The 21920-nt window shown below is 43.0% G+C and overlaps 1 protein-coding gene across 2 annotated transcripts in view; it reads right to left on the bottom strand.

Annotated features, from left to right (window-relative positions):
- Window positions 1–21920, bottom strand: part of PHTF2 (putative homeodomain transcription factor 2) — a 205396-nt gene that overhangs the window by 182564 nt on the left and 912 nt on the right. The gene's annotated exons all lie outside the window — the stretch shown is intronic.

Genomic DNA, 21920 nt, shown 5'->3' with positions numbered 1-21920 from the left:
CACATCGCCAGGACAGGATCTGAGGAGAGGAATGGGGTCTTCGGTCACTGAGGATGGCAGGCAGGAAGGATTCTGGGAGCAGGGTGACAGCAGCACAGAGTATTTCAGGAGAGCAGTGTGCTGGTCTATGGGGGGCACAGAGGGAGATATATGGGGGAGGAGCAGGGTGACAGCACTACAGAAATCCAGGAAACATTTCTGCTGATTGATGGCCTGTTCTGATCCAGACTTTGCATGCAAAGACCCCATTCCCCTCCTCAGATTCTGTCCTGGTGATGTGTGAAAGCGAGGCGACAGGCGAAGTCCAGTGTGACGCTGGGAAGCAGGCGGGGGGGAAATGTCGCCATACAGTAGCGATAAAAATGAGACCCCTCTCTTCAGCTGCCTCCCCAGCCCTCCCCTGACTGCACCTATTACCCCTGACCCGTGTGCAGGTGCTCAGCCAGAACCACCCTAGAATGCTTTTAGCAGATAATACTGCCATAGTGTTCTCACATAATACCGCCATATACTTCACACATAATGCCGCCATATAGATCATACACAATACCACCATGTAGATCAGGGTTCCCCAACTCCAGTCCTCAAGGCCCACCAACAGGTCATGTTTTCAGGATTTCCTTTGTATAGCACAGATGAAGCAATTATCACCTGAGCAATACTAAGGAAATCCTGAAAACATGATCTGTTGGTGGGCCTTGAGGATTGGAGTTGGGGAACCCTGATGTAGATCACACATAAAACCAGCAGGGTGACAGCAGCACAGAGTATTTCAGGAGAGCAGTATCACACGGGATAGGATTAGATACACAGCTCTGCAGACAGTATCACATGGGATAGGATTAGATACACAGCTCAGCAGTCAGTATCACACAGGAGAGGATTAGATACACGGCTCAGCAGTCAGCATCACAAGAGAGGATTAGATACACGGCTCAGCAGGCATCACACAGGAGAGGATTAGATACACGGCTCAGCAGTCAGCATCACACAGGAGAGGATTAGATACACGGCTCAGCAGTCAGCATCACACAGGAGAGGAATAGATACACGGCTCAGCAGTCAGTATCACACCAGACAGTATTACAGATATGCCCACACTGGTGAAACTTCCAGCCCCCCCCCCCCCCCCCCAATTATACACTAGACTATGGGCTGTATATGTCACTGTCCTCCTCAGACAGCCATAAAAGCTCTCATAAAAGCAAAGGTGTCAGATTACCGGAGATCACTGGGGCTGTGTGTGAGGAGGCGGAGACAGAGCAGGAGAACAGTGGAGCTGGAAGCACGGTGCAGAAAGTGGAGCTCAGCAGATAGCACTGGGCTACAGTAAAATGGCGCCCAGCCACACCTACAGCAGTGAATGGTGCAGCCCACAGGGGCGTGCCCAGTTCACTGCTAATGAGGCTGCATGGTGGGGTCGGGAGCCGACCGCAGTCTCCTATGTCCAGGGACGGCCATATTTGCAGACTGTATGAGTCCTCCACAGATCTGCAAATCAAGATGGCAGCGCCCAGTGGCTACATTAAAACATTACTACAAACAAACCATAAATCCTGGTTAGTACAACATTTGCTGAAACAACATGTTTTGTTACTTACTCTTTTTTTGCAAATTATATAAAATTGCGGCACCTTCCCTTTAAGCTCCGAGTTGCCAAGTGACAGCCTCCAAATCATAATGATTTAGAGATTATCTGCAGAGAGGAGTGGATCAAAACTCTTACTGACGTGTGTAAACCACATCAACTACAAAAAAAAAAAAAAAATATATATATATATATATATATATATATATATATATATATATATATATATATATATATATATATATATATATACACACACACACACACACACACACACACACTCCACTTTGTTGGTGCTTTTTTGTGGTTCCTAAACACTTCCACTTTTGAATAATAGCTCCCACAGGTGATCGTAGATTATTTATGAAGGAAGAAATTTCATGAACTGACTAGATACAACAATGGCATCCTATTATAGTAAAATGGCAGAATTCAGAGAGCTTCTTAGAATGAGTTATTCTTTCACAAACATTCAAAAAGGCAGACAGCATCAAGTGGGGCTGGATATTATACAACTGCAGCAGTGAGATTGAATGAAAAACCTGAAATCAATGATTCAATTCTAATTGTTTGCTATTTATACACACGCTATATGAACAAAAAGGTGTTGAAAAATGCTAAAAATTACTATGTACTTTTTATAAAAATTTGAAGCATGAATATAGAAAACAGTGACTTTGGGCATGGTCACACTAAATAACCTAGAGAGTTAATTCAACTGGTTATTATAGTCAAGTGGACAGCTAATAAGTGTTGGCTTTCGGATCCCAAGGTCCAATACAGGCAGCAGAATTCCCACGGCCTGACTACATCTGTCTCCTCAGTGACAGCCAAGGATCCAACCCGCTCCTGCTAGAATTCAGGAGCTTTAAGGAACACCAAGGGAGCTGCATTTAAATCCTCACATAGACAGTGCTGGCATGGAGACTGACAGATCCCATAACCGGTAATGTCACCCGAGAACATTTACTCACACGTAGCGGGAGTTTCTTTGACTGTACATCCCATTCACAGCAGAAATCTATGCACACTGATCTCCAGTGACAAACCTTTCTATAATGCATCTACCACTTGTCATTATGCCCTAATGTATAACTAATATAAATATTTTTAAGTGTACAAAAGGAAAGTATTTACAGATAAGCCGACATTTATGCATGAAACCCGGTGGGTCACACCTTTCATACCTGGCTGATTAGCAGCACCTCAACACTCGTTCTTTCACCACGAGGCAGAATTATTTCGCAATCAGATGGGTGGATGAGCCTCTATGCGTGTCCTAAGTGTATGCGGATGTATGACACTGGCTAAAGTAAAGGGTTATGTGACACTGGCGTTCGTTTCTCACACTGTACGTCATTTGCTTTCGTCACCTAGTCTATTGACCTACCCAGTGCTGAGACATTGCTCTTCCCTTCTCCACTCAGCTCCAGGTAATAGATGATGACTGCAGGATTATAGAGAATCACCTAATGATGTGACATCAAGAAACACTCCAGGAGATCAGCACGCCACACCAACACACTCAGGCAATATAGACTAGTGTGTAGACCTGGACTTGGGGCATGTTCAGTCTATGTGCACCACAGACCCCACACCGAACAGACAGCACACAGACCTACTCTAGCCAGTGTGCCGGAACACAAGGGTGATTGCAGCATGTTACAGACCAGAATAATGCATGCAATGTATAGGCAGCTCCAGCACCCGGCCACCGTGAAGATGGGCACACAGAGCCAGGCATATTTTACAATAGGGCCCTCAGAACACAACATTAGTGAGTTTATAAAGAAGGCATTTCCTACAGGTGTGAAAAGAAGCATTACAAATTTCATTTTAACAACCTATGAGCTCATTCTGATGGGAAAATTTAGATCTTATATAGCACTTACATACATTACCATTACTATTGAGGAACACAATCTAGATTCCCTATCAGTATGTGTTTGGAGTGTGGGAGGAAACCCACACTAACATGGCGAGAACAAAAACTCCTTGCAGATGTCCTTGGTGGGATTGGAACCTTGAATCCCAGCGCTCCAAGGATGCAGTGCTAACCACTAGGCCACCATGCTGCCCACTCATCTTCCTTCGGACCACAAAAATTCAACTTGTCTTTCATGTTATTATCAATCAACTCATTTTGCAGCCAGCAAAGACAGTGCCACACACCAGTTGTACAAGGCAAACAGAGAAAAAAATGTTTAAAGATGTCTCAGTAAAAATGTCTTCTCTCCTGATTATGTACAAGATTTAATACCATATCAATTGCCGTCTTTCCCAATATCCATCACCACTCAGACTAGGCGAGTCACTGAGGGCTTTATGTGTGGAGAAGAAGACGACGACATGTTCTCATGGCTTATTCACACGACTGGATTTTTGGCCAGAGTGCTGGCTGTGAAAAGAATAGCTAGCCCTCGTACCAATGTTATTCAATGAGGCGGCGCAAATGACTGATTTTTTCACTCACCAAAACTGTGTGGAAAAAAAAAAATAAATAAAAATCAGAGCATGCACGAGTGTCTTCCGTAAATCGGATGAAACTAACCCATTCAAGTCTATAGGTGCATAAAAAAGCCACAGTATAGCATCCAAGTTTTATGGATAGATTACAATTCTGTGGTAACTCTAAATGGTCCTGTAAATTAACATTGCATATGGACTGCGCATGGATGACAATTCCTTCACCTTTCTGGATGAAACTCTGACCAATTTAACACCCTTGCGAGAACCTATCCCTCAGGGTGTGTGCCCACAGTCAATAAAGGCTGTGGGTTGGCGCTGCACACTTGTGCGGCGTCCAGATGTTAGGCTGGGTTCACACGTACGTATGGCTGGTCTGCGTATGGCTGCGTACTTCCTCCCTTAAGCTCCGCCTCCTTCCGCATGCATCCTGTGTAACTATCTTCAACATTAGGTACGCAGGGACATGCGTTGTATGTGAATGCGTCCACAGGCGGCGTTTTTACGTGCCCACCCGCCCCACGAGAACGCGTACCCAATGTTAAAAGATAGGTACGCAGGATGCATGTGGAAGTAGGCGGAGCTTAAGGGAGGAAGAATGCAGCCATATGCAGACCAGCCATACGCAAGTGTGAAAGTAGCCTTACCATATACCAAAGGATCATCTATTCAGGTTGATGCCACACGTGGTGGCCTGCTACCCCTGTCTTTAATTGTATATTATTGTCTTTTATCATGACTTGTGATTTTCTGGGGGATTTTAACCCCTTAGTGACAGAGCCAATTTGCAGCTAAATGACCAGGCCAATTTTTACAGTTCTGACCACTGTCACTTTATGAGATAATAACTCTGGAACGCTTTAACGGATCCCGCGAATGTTTTTTCGTGACATATTTTACTTCATGTTAGTGGTAAAATTTCTTCAATATGACTTGCGTTTTATGAAAAAAACGGAAACATGGCAAATTTTTAAAATTTTGCAATTTTCAAACTTTTAATTTTTATGCCCTTAAATCAGAGAGATATGTCACAAAAAATACTTAATAAATAACATTTCCCACATGTCTGCTTTACATTAGCACAATTTTGGAACCAAAATTTTTTTTTGTTTGGAAGTTATAAGGGTTAAAAGTTGTCCAGCGATCTGTCATTTTTACAACAAAATTTACAAAACCTTTTTTTTTTTTTTTTTAAGGACCACATCACATTTGAAGTCACTTTGAGAGGTCAATATGACAGACAATACCCAAAAGAGGCACCATTCTGAAAACTGCACCCCTCAAGGTGCTCAAAACCTCATTCAAGAAGTTTATTAACCCTTTATGTGCTTCACAGGAACTGAAGCAATGTGGAAGGAAAAAATTAACATTTAACTTAAACGTGTAAAAAGAGAAAACGAACCACAAAATTTGTTGTGCAACTTCTCCTGAATACGCCGATACCGCATATGTGGGGGGTAAACCACTGTTTGGGTGCATGGCAGGGTTTGGAACGGAAGGAGCGCCATTTGACTTTCTCAATTCCAGTCAATTCTGCATTGAAATCGGACGCCATGTTGCGTTTGGAGAGCCCGCTATTTTTTATTTTCACAAGGCTAACAGGAGAAATTGGACCACAAAAGTTGTGCAATTTGTCCTGAGTACATCGATACCCCATATGTGGAGGGGAACCACTGTTTGGGCACATGGGAGAACTCAGAAGGGAAGGAGCGCTATTTTGGAATGCAGACTTTGATGGAATGTTCTGCGGGCGTCATGTTGCGTTTGCAGAGCCCCTGATGTGCCTAAACAGTAGAAACTCCCCACAAGTGGCCCCATTTTGGAAACGAGACCCCTCAGGGAGCTTATCTAGATGTGTGGTGAGAACTTTGAACCCCCAGGTGATTCACAGAAGTTTATAACGCAGAGCTGTAAAAATAAAAAAATAAAATTTCCACAAAAGCGATTTTTTAGCCCGCTATTTTTTTAATTTTCCCAAGGGTAACAGGAGAAATTAGACCCCCCCAAAGTTGGTGTGCAATTTGTTCTGGGTACGCTGATGCCCCATATGTTGGAGTAAACCACTGTTTGGGCACACGTCTGGGCTCGGAAGGGAGGAAGCACCATTTGACTGTTTGAACGCAAAATTGGCTGGAATCAATGGTGGCGCCATGTCACGTTTGGAGACCCCCTGATGTGCCTAAATAGTGGAAACCCCGCAATTCTACTCCAACCCTAACCCCAACACACCTCTAACCCAAATGGAAAAATTTAAATAAATATATTTTCTTTATTTTATTATATTTCCCTAACTAAGGGGGAGGTTATTTACTATTCTTATTTTGATCACTGTGATAAACCCTATCACATTGATCAAAATGTACAATGAATGAATGCGCCCGCCATGTTCTTCCGGACAAAGATGGCGGCGCTCACCGGAGGATGCACGAGGACCACCGGGAGGTACCGGGGGAGGATAGGGGACCCTATTTCTATATTTTTTTTTATTATTTTTTTTTTTGAATCTTTAGTGTTCAAGCAGTTTATTTATAGTTTCTGGTGTCTACTTGAACCATATATAGCACAATATGTTTATACTTGGGTATCAAATTTCTCCTTATCTTTGGTTTACAGTACGTAGAATGGCAAAAGCTGGAGTTGTTGACTCTTTGGCTATGTTCACACATTGCGTTTTGTTAGCCGCATATTTGCAATGCAACTTAGGCTGGTTTCACACTAGCGTTTGATCGCGCGCTATCGGGCGCACGCGCAATGTTCCCCTATCTTTAACATGGTGATCACAGGGTCTTGCGAATGTTCGCGCTCATCAGCATTTAGCGTGCGCTGCGCATTTTACAGGTGTGCGCCCAGACGCGCCGAACGCTACATGTTGCATTTTTTGTTCCGGCTACATACTTATAAAAAAAAATTAATCGCACGCGTGCACTCGATGTGCGCCCAAAAATAGCATTACAGTCTATGTGATCGCTGACGAGAGCTTGGCACCGCGTATGTCAGCGCCTTATGCGCGCAAGCACTTTGAGTAAACAATGTCTAGACAATGTCTAAAACTCCCCCTAAACAAGCAACATTGTTTGGGAGGAGTGTAGATAAAAGGTGTCTTCAGGGTCAGACAATTACTCTACAGACAGCCTTGCAGAGAGCAGACAAAAGCCCAGAAGAGCCTTCCAAGTGTGGATTCAAGCTTCAGGAGCCAAAATGTGAGTATTCTTCAACATAATGTCTGTGTGTCCTGTACAATTTTAAAATGTACTAATGTTTATTTTGTTTTCATTTCAGCATGTCTTCTTCTGGATCGGTCTATTCGCCATCTTGGCAAGAACTGGCCCAAGCTGATCGTGAGGTGACAATCTTGCTGCCTTTGGGTAAGTATAGCTGCCTCTAGAAATGTGTTTTAACTTTTGATTTCGTTACAGACATCGGACACGGGCAGTGAGGATGGAGTGCGGGAGCAGTCTGAGCGGGAGCAGCGTAGTCAAGTCATGGCGAGGAGACGCAATGTGAGTATATAATGTGCCTTTTTTTTTCTGTCTTTATTTTCATCTTTTATCTTGCTTCTTCCCTGTTTCTTTTTCTATCTTTTTCATTCTCCAAAATTACAAACATTCTAATATTTCTTTTTTACTAGGTTCCACAACGGGATGACGAAGAAGTCTACATCGACAACGAGCACCTGATCCGCCTCGTTGAGGAGCGTATCCCGTTGTGGGACAGCCGTGACCAGCAGTACAAAGACACAGTGGTGACCCGGCAGCTCTGGAATGAGGTGGCCGCAGCTATGATGGATGGCTGGGACAGTGCCTCTGCAGCTTCCAAAAGGGCGTTCAGGAAGTATAAAGATGCTCTGTGATACTGCATTGATTTTTTGTCCCGATGGTGCTGGTGCTTTTATGGCAAGATATATTGTAGTGAAAAGTTCAATCTGTTGTGTATGCTGATATTTAAGTTGCCTTAAGTGCATTTTATAATTTTATTTTGTTTTTGTTTTTTTTTTTTTTTCCCCAACAGTGAACAAAATACGCACACGTTGGCGCTCGATGAAGGACCGCTTCAACACTGATGTTCGTGCTGAGGGACAGGTTCGGAGTGGTTCAGCGCCAAGGCGCAGAAGAAAGTACCGCTACTATCAAGAGTTGGCTTTCCTGAGACCGGTCCTGGCCAGCAGAGCATAAGTTTTTTTTTGTTATTACTATGTGCTTTTCAATTCAACAGGTGATGCTTCTTGTAAATACATGATACTAATGTTTTCCCTTTCTTTCCACAGCACTTGGAGCAGCACCCTGCAACCTGTCCCGGGAGCGGTTCTTCATCGATCGACCTCGGACCAGTCCCAGCCATCCGACAGCCAGGAAGCATCTTGCAGGTCAGCAACACAGACAGCTGGTGACCAGGAAGATGGTCCATCAGGTGTTCCCCTGTCCCAGGTCTCTGTCACTGGTTAAGCGGGCACTACCCGCCAGCGGCAGAGGACCTTGGACAGGCCTGTTATGCCCGAGTTCATGCACTTGAGCGAGGCCTTTCAGGCCAGCCTCAAGGCGCTGTCCGCCAGAACGGAAAGCGTTTTTTCCCTGATGGAACGTGGTTTTAACCACATGGAACACCACTTGCACTCTGTCGACCAGCGCCTTGACTGTCTAGAGGCTGACCTCAACAGACCGGCGCACCATTTTTTCAGTAAAATTGAACAGGGCACGGCAGAACACCTTAGTCCTGAGCAACAGCTGAGTGTGTTACAGGCCTGCAACACTGCTTACTTGCAGGCTATGCAGCAGAATCGGTATGCTCAGCAGTCAGTGGTGTCATTTCCAACAGTTCCAACGCTGACTCGCTTTACCACACTACCGACTCCTGCTGCATACCACTGCACGGCCACCTGCATTCCCAGCTAAGCCAGACACCACCCCAAGTCTGAGTGCTGCTGGACACTCCTCCGCCACCACCACCATGTCAAGCGCTGCTCCTGTATGGAGCACCACCACCGCCAAAGCACCACCAGCTTGGAGCCAAACCACAACAGAACCTGCTTGGGTCACTGACACCACCAGTCAACACCAAAGGAGCACCGCCAGCACTCTTCAGCAACAGAGCACCGCCAGCCCTCCTCAGCAACAGAGCACCGCCAGCACTCCACATCTAAGGAGCACCACCACCACTCCTCATTGAAAGATAACCGCCACCAATTCTCCTCCTCAGAGTCCCCAAATAAATTTGGCTGAGATCCCAGACAGGCAGCCGCCTGCTCGGAGCACTGACCCAACTTTCTCCCCTTCTAATAGCACTGCCACTTGCAGCAGCACCGACACCACCACCACAGAGCAGCAAAGTGGTGATCCGCATTCCCTTTTTACAGGGCAACGCCACAGTCCACCGTCACCAGGCGGTCAACAAAAGTAAGGCGTTCACAGGCTGCCAGTCGGTTCGGGCAGGATATTCCTGCGCCAAAGGGAAAAAAAAAAAAAAAAAAAAAAAAACTTTTTTCGTCCATCCACCCTCTCCTCCTAATGTCTCTCAACATGCCTCCTTGTCCATTCCAGAGCTCCCTTCCCCCAGTACTTTCGTCGCCCCTTCTCCTAGAACCCCTTCCTCAACCTCCAGTCGTTCCTCGTCTCTCCACACACCCAAAGTATCCCAAACTTCCCCGAAACGTCATTCCTAATAAAATATATATATTTTTTGTTACAAAATAAATGTGCACTTGTGCTTTCACAAAATCTGGATTGGTTACTGTGTCTATCGCCAACTACACACACTGCGCTGTACACTTAGCGTTTTTGCCACCAGATATCTCCATTACTGACATGTTTCTTGTGTCAGTCTTGGAGATATGTGTTGTCAACGCAACAAATCTACATGACTTGTCTTTTAAACAGCAATCTCTACATTCTTGTAATATTGCACGGTTATCCAAATCCAGTCCTCATGGGCCACCAACAAATCATGTTGTATGGAATCCTCTTTTTATTTCATTACAACATGATCTGTTGGTGGACCTTGAGGACTGAAATTGGGGAACCTTGCTGTATCCAGACTGTGCAATATTACACGAATGTAGAGAGTTACCTACTCAGGAGTATTAGTGAATTCATGATGCACAAAACACAGCATCATAAATTCACTGATACACCTGGCTACTTGCTAATGGTATTGGGAGTGTAAAAACTGAGAATGCACTCAGTACAGGTATCAAAACAGTTTTTTTTTATTAACATACCAGCAACATGCAATAAAAATTTTTTACAACATTTCCTCTTGCCATTCCACCCGTCCTACATCTGAGTTGAAGTAGGCCGCAAATTGGTCCCTCATTTGGCCAACTTCAACGGATGACCTGAGAGGGTGCTGTGTAAATTCTGGCAAAGGATTAGGAGCAACATCATCAAGATCAAAGTTCAGGTGCGCTCGAGAAATTACAAAATTATGTAGAACAACACAGGCCTTAACCACCTCATCCACTGTTTCCAGTTTAAGATTAATAGCTGTGCCAAGAATGCGCCATCTCGATACAAGTATACCAAAAGCACACTCTACTGTTCTCCTGGCCCTGGTCAGCCTGTAATTAAAAATTCTTTTTTGTAGGTCCAAGTCCCGGCTTGAGTAGGGTTTGAAGAGGTTTTTGGCACATCTGGAACGCTTCATCACCAACCACTACAAATGGCTGTGGCGGACCTTCGGTGTTGGGAAGAGGACGTGGCATGGGGAAATCGAAGTTGTTGCCATACAACCTCCTGCCCATGTCCGATGTTTTAAAAGCCTGGGAGTCATTCCCACGGCCAAATGCACCAATGTCCACTGCAATACACTTACAGTCTGCATCCGCAATGGCCATCAGTACAGTAGAAAAGTACTTTTTGTAGTTATAAAACTCAGAGCCAGTTCTTTTCGGCGATTTCCAACCACTTTGCTGCAGTGGGCATGGGCATGAATTTGGGACAAAGAACGTTCCAGAGAGCCCGGCAGGTGTCCGCTACAATTCCAGACAACGTGGAGATTCCAATCCGGTACTGGAAGTGCAGTGACGAGAGGGTCTCTCTGGTAGCCAGGAATCTGTAACAAAAAGAAAACAATAATTAATATTTGTGCATACGTAATTTTTTTACACACGTTTAATTAAAAAAAAAAAAAAAAAAAATTTGCAGCCTTTGGTTTATGAAAACTACGTACCTTAATGAGACCAGGAGCAGTTCCTCAGGAGTAATCGCACACCGGAGCGGCGTGTCCTGTCTACGGATGACTTCTTTTACCCGACCAAGCAAATAGTGAAAGGTTTCTTTGGTCATCCGGGTATAATCTGTAAATTTCTCCGGGTTTGCCTGTAGCTCACTGTAGAGGGTGTGGTACGCTCCACGGCTCTCCCGGAGTTCAATAATGGGATGTATCCACATACGCCGCAGCTGCCGTCTTCACTGCCTCTCTCTCTCCCCCTCTGTTCATGGCAAACAACTGCATAAGCCTGAGCCATCCTCGTGTCCAGATCCAAGTCAAAGTAAAAGCTCTTCCAGCGCAGATCCATGTTTATCAAGGCAAATGCAAGCAAATGTGAAGAATTCAGCTGTAAACAGGGTCTATATAAAGATTTTCCATAGACACACCCACTGCTTTCCCATTGCTTGAGTGTGTTGCAAGAATTTTCCAAGGATCTTTTCTCTAGTTTATTGCGTATAAAAAATGCAAACGCATGAAAAACGCTTACAAACGCTGCGATTTTTGGTCGTTATGCGCACAATAATGCTACAAAAAAACGCAGCGTTTACAAGCGTTTGTATGCGCTTTTCACATGCGTTTCATGTGCGCTAACACAGCGCCAAAAAACGCTAGTGTGAAACTAGCCTTAAAAGCTGCTTTTTACAGTACCAGCAAAAGCTATGACATTTGAGAAATCTCATGGACACACCTCGTTTTTTTTTTCCTGACTGAACTGGAAAACTGCTGCATTTTTGAAAACTGAATCCCATCACTTCTTTCAGCATTTTGGCAGCATTTTTTACCCATAGAAAGCAATGAGTAAGTGCAATAAAGCATCAAAAATGCACCTAAACAGCTTGCCATCAGTTCTTACAGCTTACAGGTACAGCAGGATGTGAAACCTATTTTTGTGATTTTCCGAACTTTAAACCAAAATCTCTTGGGGTCCTCACATAAGCATGGCTGTTAGGATTAGTACAGCTTACCGTATTTTGCGAACTCTTAAGACGCACCCCAAATTTTGAGGTGGAAAATAGGAAAAAAAAATTGCTTTAAATAAAATGATGGAGCGCCTTCTAGCCCACGGCGACGGTTAAACGAAGTCACAGAAGGCAGGGTCACTGCTCAGGGGGCCGACAGCAGTAGGGGTGAGGGGATACTGTGGGCCCTGGATTGGGTGGAGGGCGCGACCAGGCAGTGCGAGGCTCTCATAAGATGTCGGTATCGGTGAGCAGACTCCCCCCTTCCCATGATTTCCTTGCAGTGGGATTCGTGAAAATGGTCGTCTCCGGTAGAGCATGCCCAGATTGAAGACTCGAGAGACGAATTTTGAGGGGAGAAGAAAAAAAAAAGTGTGTTTTATAATCTGAAAAATACGGTAATTAAATTAGTGATATGTTTTTATAATTGCAATTCTGTATTTTTTCATGAACTTTTTGTACAGAATAGTCACTATTTTTTTCAGACATAAAAAATCTTTTTCCACTAAATACTTTATTCAAGTGACCCTGTTTTCTAAAAATGTTTTATGGTTTCATGTGTTGCATTGATGACCTAATACCTTATATCGTTCATACTTGTATGATGGAAGCAAAGCTTAACTTTGGGATCCTGAAAAATGCAGCAAAAAGAAAGAAAAGCAGCCTTTGACTGATGAGACATCACGTTTTGGCAGCAGAAAAAAGCAGCAATAAAGCAACGTGTGAACATAGCCTTAGCCTATGTTCCCACGATAACAAAAAAAAAAAAAAAAAAAAAAACACAACTTAACTACACTCCACATTTTTGCTGCAGCACAAACGCCAATCAATTTGCTAGAACTGCAAGATGCTGCATCTATAGAAAGTGGGATCTTACGCTCACTCTGCTTCTTTTTACTCAGTGTAAACTGACCTGTGGTGTGTCTCAAATCCACAGCATATCAATTTCTCTTACAGCTACGATGAATTTTATTTGTTTTTCTGATGTCTTAGATGCGAAAGTCTGCAGGTAAAAAAGACATGCATTTTTAGAGCATTCCTAAGGCGGAAATGCATCAAAAACGTCTAATCGGCACCCAAGTCTATCAATAAAGTTTTGTCAAAACGAAACACTAGGCGCTATCAAAAACAAAATCAGCTTTATTTAAAGCATTACAAAACAAAAAGACAAAAAAAGTACAGCAACAAAAAGGCTATAACAATACACGTACAAAAAAAAAAAAAAGTGATGAAAATTCGCAACTAACCTAATTTAAATAATAGATGCAGAAATGCCGCAGTGTCAAACTCACCAAAAGCTCATTGTGGGGCCGTAGCCTCAGTCCACATGCACACGGTGAGTATTTGGTGAGTTTTTTACCTCAGTATGTGTAAGTCAAAACCAGGAGTGGGTGATAAATCCAGAAGTGGTGATGTGTTTCTATTACACCACTTCTTCTCTGCCTGTTCCATTCCTGTATTGGTTTACGAAAACTGAGGTAAAAAGCTCACCAAATACTCGTGTGCACCTGGCCATACAGTTTAGGTTGTGGTTTTACTGCATTTTGTAACATACAATGCACTTATGTTTAACCCCTTCCTGACATCCGACGTACTATCCCGTCCATGGGACCCGGGCCCCTATGCCCATGGACGGGATAGTACGTCTACCGCGATCAGCGGCGCCCACGTGGTGAGCGCCGCTGATCGCGGCCGGGTGTCAGCTGATTATCACAGCTGACACCCGGGCACAATGTGTCAGGGGCGGTCACGGACCGCCCCCGACACGTTAACCCCTTGCACACTGCGATCAAACATGATCGCGGTGTACCGGGAGTTAAAGGGAAGCATCGGCAGGGAGGGGGCTCCCTCCGTGCTTCCCTGAGCCCCCCATGGCAGCGCAATGTGCAGCACTGCTGCCGGGGGCTCCTTTCCTGCAGGCCCCCGAATCCAAGATGGCGACGGGGGCCTTCTGGGGCCTGCAGGAAGCTGGCTTCCTCAGTGCCTGCAAAGCGCAGACATGAGGAAGCCTTCTGCAGTGCCTGTGACAGATTGCTGATTTGTCACAGTGATCTGTGATGTGACAGATCAGCGATCTGTCACAGGACAGTGATGTCCCACCTGGGACTATTTAATAAAGTAAAAAAAAAAAAAAATAAATCGCCAAATAAATTAGAAAAAAAAAATATTCCCCCAAATAAATCCATTTTTTAGAAATAAAAAAAAAAACAATACATGTACACATATTAGGTATCGCTGCGTCCGTAACGACCCGCCCTATAAAACTGTCCCATTAGTTAACCCCTTTAGCGAACCCCTTAAAAAATAAAAATAAAAAACGAAGCAAAAAATAATGATTTATTATCATACCGCCAAACAAAAAGTGTAATAACGCGCGATCAAAAAGACGCATATAAATATCCATGGTACCATCATCTTGTCCTGCAAAAAACGAGCCGCCACACAGCATCATCCGCAAAAAAATAAAAAAGTTATAGCTCGCAGAATAAAGCGATGCAAAAATAATTATTTTTTATATAAAATAGTTTTCATTGCATAAAACCGACAAAACATAAAAAAAACGACCTAAATGAGGTATCGCTGTAACCGTACTGACCCGAAGAATAAAAACGTTTTATCAATTTTACCGCACGCAGAACGGTGTAAACGCACCCCCCAAAAGAAATTCATGAAACGCTGGTTTTTGTTCATTCTGCGTCCCAAAAATCGGAATAAAAAGCGATCAAAAAATGTCACGTGCCCGAAAATGGTACCAATAAAAACGTCAACTCGTCCCGCAAAAAATAAGACCTCACATGACTCGGTGGGTCAAAATACGGAAAAATTATAGCTCTCAATATGTAGTGATGCAAAAACTATTTTTACAATAAAAAGCGTCTTTTAGAGTATGACAGCTGCCAAATATAAAAACCGCCATAAATAGTAAATCAAACCCCCCGTTATCACCCCCTTAGTTAGGGAAAAATAATAAAATAAAAAAAATGTATTTATTTCCATTTTTCCATTAGGGTTAGGGCTAGGGTTAAGGCCCCGTCTCACTAAGCAATCTTGGTAGCGAGATCGCTGCTGAGTCACAACTTTTGTGACGTAACAGCGATCTCACCAGCGAGATTGCTGTGTGTGACAGCGATCAGCGAGCGGCCCCCCTGCCGGTATCGCTGATCGCTGCAAGAAATCTCTGGACATTTCTTTGGTCGCTGGTCTCCCGCTGGCCAGCACGCATCGCTGTGTGTGACAGCGGGAGACCAGCGATCAGGTGTAAAAAAATAAAAAAAATATAGTTACGGTATTCTCACCTTCCGAAGTCCCGCGCAGGCATCCTGCCTCTCTCCACGCTCCGGTCCCAGTGATCCTTTGCACGAATGACCGCGAGACTTTGTTATCCCTCGAGACCGTGACATCTCGAGGTCATTCGTGCAAAGGATCACTGGGACCGGAGCGTGGAGAGAGGCGGGATGGCTGAACGCGACGTCGGAAGGTGAGAATAACTATATTTTTTATTTTGATTCTATTTTTTACAGGATGGCCAGCGATGCCGGGCGCTCGGCATCGCTGTGCTGATCGCTGGTGAAGCTGTCTGTGTGACAGCTCACCAGCGATCACATAGCGACTTACTAGCGATCCTGACACCTTCATATCGGTGTCGGGATCGCTGGTATGTCGCTTAGTGAGACGGGGCCTTTAGGGGTGTGTTGGGGTTCGGGTTGGAGTTAGAATTGGGGGTTTCCACTGTGTAGGCACATCAGGGGCTCTCCAAATGCAACATGGCGTCTGATCTCAATTCCAGCCAATTCTGAGTTGAAAAAGTCAAATGGTGCTCCTTCCCTTCCAGGCTCTGCCATGCGCCCAAACAGTGTTTTACCCCCACAGGTAGGGTATCAGCCTACTCAGGTCAAATTGCAAAACAATTTTTGGGGTCCAATTTCTCCTGTTACCCTTAGGAAAATAAAAAATTGGGGGCAAAAATATCATTTTTGTGGAAAAAAATGATTTTTTTATTTTCACGCCCGAGCGTTATAAACTTCTGTGAAGCACTTGGGGGTTCAAAGTGCTCACCACACATCTAGATAAGTTCCGTGGGGGCCTAGTGTCGAAAATGGGGTCACTTGTGGGGAGTTTCAATAGTTTAGGTACATCAGGGGCTCTCCAAACGCACATGACACCCGCAAACCATTCCATCAAAGTCTGCATTCCAAAATGTCACTGCTTCCCTTCCGAGCCCCGACGTGTGTCCATACAGTAGTTTTCTCCCACATATGGGGTGTCAGCGTACTCATGACAAATTGGACAACAACTTTTGGGGTCCAATTTCTCCTGGTACCCTTGGGAAAATAAAAAGATGGTGACTAAAATATCATGTTTGTGGAAAAAATACAAATTTTTTATTTTCACGCCCGGGCGTTATAAACTTCTGTGAAGCACTGGGGGGTTCAAAGTTCTCACCACACATCTAGATAAGTTCCATAGGGGGGTCTAGTTTCCAAAATGGTGTCATTTGTGGGGGGTTTCCACTGTTTTGGTACATCAGGGGTTTTCCAATCGCGACATGATGTCCGATCTCAATTCCAGCCAAAAACGTCAAATGGCGCTGCTTCCCTTCCGAGCTCTGCCATGCGCCCAAAATAGTGGTTTACCCCCACGTGTGGGGTATCAGCGTACTCAGGACAAATTGCACAATAACTTTTAGGGTCCTGTTACCCATGGGAAAATAAAAATTGGGGTGAAAAGATCATTTTTGTGGAAAAAATATGATTTTTTAATTGTACCGCTGTACATTATAAACTTCTGTAAAGCCCTTGTGGGTTCAAAGTTCTCACCACATATCTAGATAAGTTCCTTGGGGGGTCTAGTTTCCAAAATGGGGTCACTTGTAGGGGGTTTCCACTGTTTAGGTACATCAGGGACTCTCCAAACGTGACATGGCGTCCGATCTGAATTCCAGCCAATTTTGCATTGAAAAAGTCAAACGACGCTCCTTCCATTCTGAGCTCTGCCATGCGCCGAAACAGTCGTTCCCCCCCACATATCAGGTATCAGCGTACTCAGGACAAATTGCACAATAACTTTTGCAGTCCAATTTCTCCTGTTACCCTTGGTAAAATAAAAAAAATTGAACCTGAAGTATTTTTTTTGTGAAAAAAAGTTAGATGTTCATTTTTTTTAAATATTCAAAAAAATTCCTGTGACGCACCTAAAGGGTTAATAAACATCTTGAATGTGGTTTTGAGCACCTTAAGGGGTGCAGTTTTTAGAATGGTGTCACTTTTGGGTATTTTCTATCATATAGACCCCTCAAAGTGACCTCAAATGTGATGTGGTCCTAAAAATAAAATGGTGTTGTAAAAATGAGAAATCGCTGGTCAACTTTTAACCCTTATAACTTCCTAACAAAAAAAAAATTTTGGTTCCAAAATTGTGCTGATGTAAAGTAAACATGTGGGAAATGTTAGTTATCAAGTTTTTTGTGTGCTATATCTCTGTGATTTAAGGGCATAAAAATTCAAAGTTGGAAAATTGCGAAATGTTCAAAATTTTCGCCAAATTTCCGTTTTTCTCACAAATAAACGCAAGTTATTTGAATGAAATTTTACCACTAACATGAAGTACAATATGTCACGAGAAAACAATGTCAGAATCACCGGGATCCATGGAAGCGTTCCAGAGTTATGACCTTATAAAGGTACAGTGGTCAGAATTGTAAAAATTGGCCCGGTCATGAACGTGCAAACCACCCTTGGGGGTGAAGGGGTTAATAGGTCACTAGAATATTGCGAAAACAATATCCACACAGGTAGATGTTCGCTGTTTCATTGATGTATTCCACTGTCTTCACAGTTTATGTCGGATGAAGGTATTAAGTTTAGGATAAAATTAATATTTCTTTAGGACAAGGGATAAATCCAATAAAAGGCAACACTGCACATATAGTGGGTAGGAGGGAATGGAGTCCAACACTTCACTCCACTACTATCTGGATGAGTTTTGGAACCATCTAGGTTGCCTTTACAAACTGCGATTCCACTTCCTCTGTGGGAACATTTTAACTCCTGTTAGATGTTAGCAAAAATCTGTAATGGAACTGTGACATTACATAAAAAATACACAGGATAAAACTATGTATAAAACAAATAATAGTATCGTAGATTTATGTAGTAAGAACACAGAGTTCAATACAGATATATATGTGGAAAATATGGAAAAAAATAAATATAATTTTGGCATTTCCAATCCAGAGAATAAAACTTTGCTAATGAAAAATTGTGAAACTTATGGCTCTCAGACTAAGGAGACAAAAAAAATAAAATTATTATTTTTTTTTTTCAAAGAGTGTATTAATTGTAAATAAAAAAAAAAGTTACAAAAAAATAAAATCAATATAAGTGTAACAATACTTTATTCATCCTGACCGGCAGAGTAAAGTAACAGCTTATTTTGGCAGCATGGAGGTCAGAGTAAAATAAAAAAAAAAAAAAAAAAAAACACAAAAAAAGTGGTAGAATTGCTGTTTGGATTATATTTCTACTCAGAAAGAGTGAACAAAACTTTGCTAATAAAGTTATACGTTCCCCAAAGTGATGTCACTGACAAACACCATTACTCCCCCCACAAAAAAAAAACCTAAATATAACTAGGTCACCGAAAAAAATGGAAAAAAAAAGTTAAAACTTCTAGAAAGTGCCAATAGAAAAGTGAGAGATAAAAAAAATGGTCTGGCATAAAAGGACAACAAAAAATGAAGACACAAGAGATCCTGAAAATACGGTAGTTGTCAGAGTTACTTAAATACCCTGCAAGTGTAAAGCGACGGCTGCCCTGGACGCCTGACCTTCGGGTATACCAATCACAGCAACAGATGGCTGCCATCATATGGGGAAAACCCAGTAACACTTCATAACACAGCCAGGCATTTCCAAAAAGATTTCATGACATTGCCAATAATTACAAAGACTATGGTATTTTCACCTGTGGAAATCTATGTGGCCTAAAAAAACATTAGTTCCTGACTATTTCTGCAGCATGTGCGTGAATTCTTACAAACCCCAAGCACCATGAATTTCTCCACTCTCTGCAGTTTTACTTGTAACATTACCAGACAAATGCCAGGGTGCACATAGCCAAAATACGAAGTCAATGGATGTTGGCAAGAGTAAGGTATACCTCATCCAAAAAAAGAAAAACACTTAGGCAGTGGCAGATATACCTACATATTTTGGGTTACCAGGATTTACAAAGTTTCAGTAATCAGATAACTTTTCTTGGCATGCTCTCCCTGGTGTATCACCACACATCTCATAGTGCTTTGGTGACAATGATTATATTGATCCAGTGGGTTTGCTTGATGGAATTGGCAGACAGCGGTTAAAGGGAAGCTGTCAGCAGGATTGTGCACACATCCTCTTCAGCCACATAATATATGAATGACACACGGTCATACATGGTCATGCCGTGTCCTTCAAAACAAGAGCTGTTCATTGTAGCAGCCCTGTGCTTTGCTAAAACAAAAAGGTGTCCAATGTCAGAAGGTCCCTTTATGACTCTCATACAAATTTATACAATTGTAAGAAAACAGCATGTAAGCCTGAACATCTCCAGCAGCTGTCATGCGATGGTCTTCTGAGGCGGAACAATTCCAGATTTAGGCTCTAGACTGTAATGTCAGTGACAGCTAAAATGTAAAAAACAAAGTGACAGCTGCTATTAAGAGAACAATGGAACACGCCTCTATCCTGAAAGCTGAAAATTACTAATATGTTCTATTACAGCCCTATCTAAGCAGCAAACAGTAAGCACCTGCACCCGGTATTGTGTGCAATCCATGTGCACCGCAGTACTCGAAGCGTCAGGAACGGTGGTGTATAGTTAGTCCTGTATCAGCTGTGGTGCATAGTTATATTGTCCTGTATCAGTGGTGGTGGAATTAAATTACAATGCGAAAGAATTCCTACCCTTGGCTTTTTTCTTTACCTATTTTGTTACATTACACCCTGTGTGATAACTCTGTTGTCGGAATACCCGCGGCCAGGGGCTCCTTCCCTATCCCTAACGCTAGGGGTGTCCTAGCTATCACTGCTCCCCGGGTTACTTCTGATGGTGAAGACACTGGGGCCACGTGTCTTGCTAACCTCTTGAAGCAGCACTATATCTGTCTCCATCTCCCTCCCAGGGAAGTGGGGAGTAATAATGCATGATACAAACCAGACTAACAAGGAAGGAACCATGGCTACCTAAGGTCCTCCAATTCCTGCACATAAGGAAAAAGAGACCTGGAGAATTAGAAAAACTAAACTACATGATTAATTGGAGTTATGTGATAATAATAAATAATGATACTACACCTATTATATATTGAAATAGGACTTTGGAGATGGGAATACCCCTTTAAACACAGGTTGTATTGTATCAAAATAGACAAAAAGCCAAGGGGGTGTGCATACTTTAGCAAGAAACTGTAGAAGTCCTGTATCAATAGCAATGCAGTAAGGTATATAACACTTCTGGATCGCCATTATGTACACTACTGTTCAAAAGTTTAGGGTCAAACTTCCTTATTTTTTAAAGAAAAGCACAGTTTTTTTCCAATGAAGCTAACATTAAATTATTCAGAAATACACTCTATACATTGTCAATGTGGTAAATGACTAATCTAGCTGCAAATGTCTGGTTTGTAATGCAATATCTTCATAGGTGTATAGAGGCCCATTTCCAACAACCATCACTCCAGTGTTCTTATGGTACTTTCTGTGTTTGCTAACTGTGTAAAGAAGGCTAATGGATGGTTTGAATACCCTTGAAAACTCTTGTGCAAGTATGTTAGCACAGCTGAAAACAGTTTGGCTGATTAGAGAAGCTATAAACCTGACCTTCCTTTGAGCTAGTTGAGAATCTGGAGCATTACATTTGTTGGTTCCATTAAATCTCAAAATGGACAGAAGAAAAGAACTTTCATGGGAAACTCGACAGTCTATTCTTGTTCTTAGAAATGAAGGCTATTCCATGTGAGAAATTGCCAAGAAACTGAAGATTTCCTGTAACGGTGTGCACTACTCCCTTCAGAGGAGAGCACAAACAGGCTCTAACCAGAGTAGAAAGAGAAGTGGGAGGCCCCGCTGCACAACTGAGCAACAAGACATGTACATTAGAGTCTGTAGTTTGAGAAATCGACGCCTCACAGGTCCTCAACTGGCAGCTTCATTAACTAGTACATGCAAAACGCCAGTGTCAATGTCTACAGTGAAGAGGAGACTCCGGGATGCTGGCCTTCAGGGCGGAGTGGCAAAGAAAAAGCCATATCTGAGACTGGCTAATAAAAGTTAAAGATTAATATGGGAAAAAGAACACAGACATTGGACAGAGGAAGATTGGCAAAAAAGTGATTTGGACAGACGAATCCAAGTTTGAGGTGTCTGGATCACACAGAAGAACATTTGTGAGATGCAGAACAACTGAAAAGATGCTGGAAGAGTGCCTGACGCCATCTGTCAAGCATGGTGGAGGAAATGTGATGGTCTAGGGTTACTTTGGTGCTGGTAAATTGGGAGATTTGTACAAGGTAAAAAGATTTTGAATAAGGAAGGCTATCACTCCATTTTGCAACGCTATGCCATACCCTGTGGACAGCGCTTGATTGGAGCCAATTTCATCCTACAACAGGACAATGACCCAAAGCACACCTCAAATTATGCAAGAACTATTTAGGGAAGAAG

The sequence above is a fragment of the Dendrobates tinctorius genome, unplaced genomic scaffold, assembly GCF_039654945.1.
Source record: "Dendrobates tinctorius isolate UK_male_01 unplaced genomic scaffold, ASM3965494v1 ptg000176l, whole genome shotgun sequence".
NCBI lineage: Eukaryota > Metazoa > Chordata > Amphibia > Anura > Dendrobatidae > Dendrobates > Dendrobates tinctorius.
Note: the sequence above shows the minus strand (reverse complement) of the source record. Positions and strands in the feature narration are given on the sequence as shown.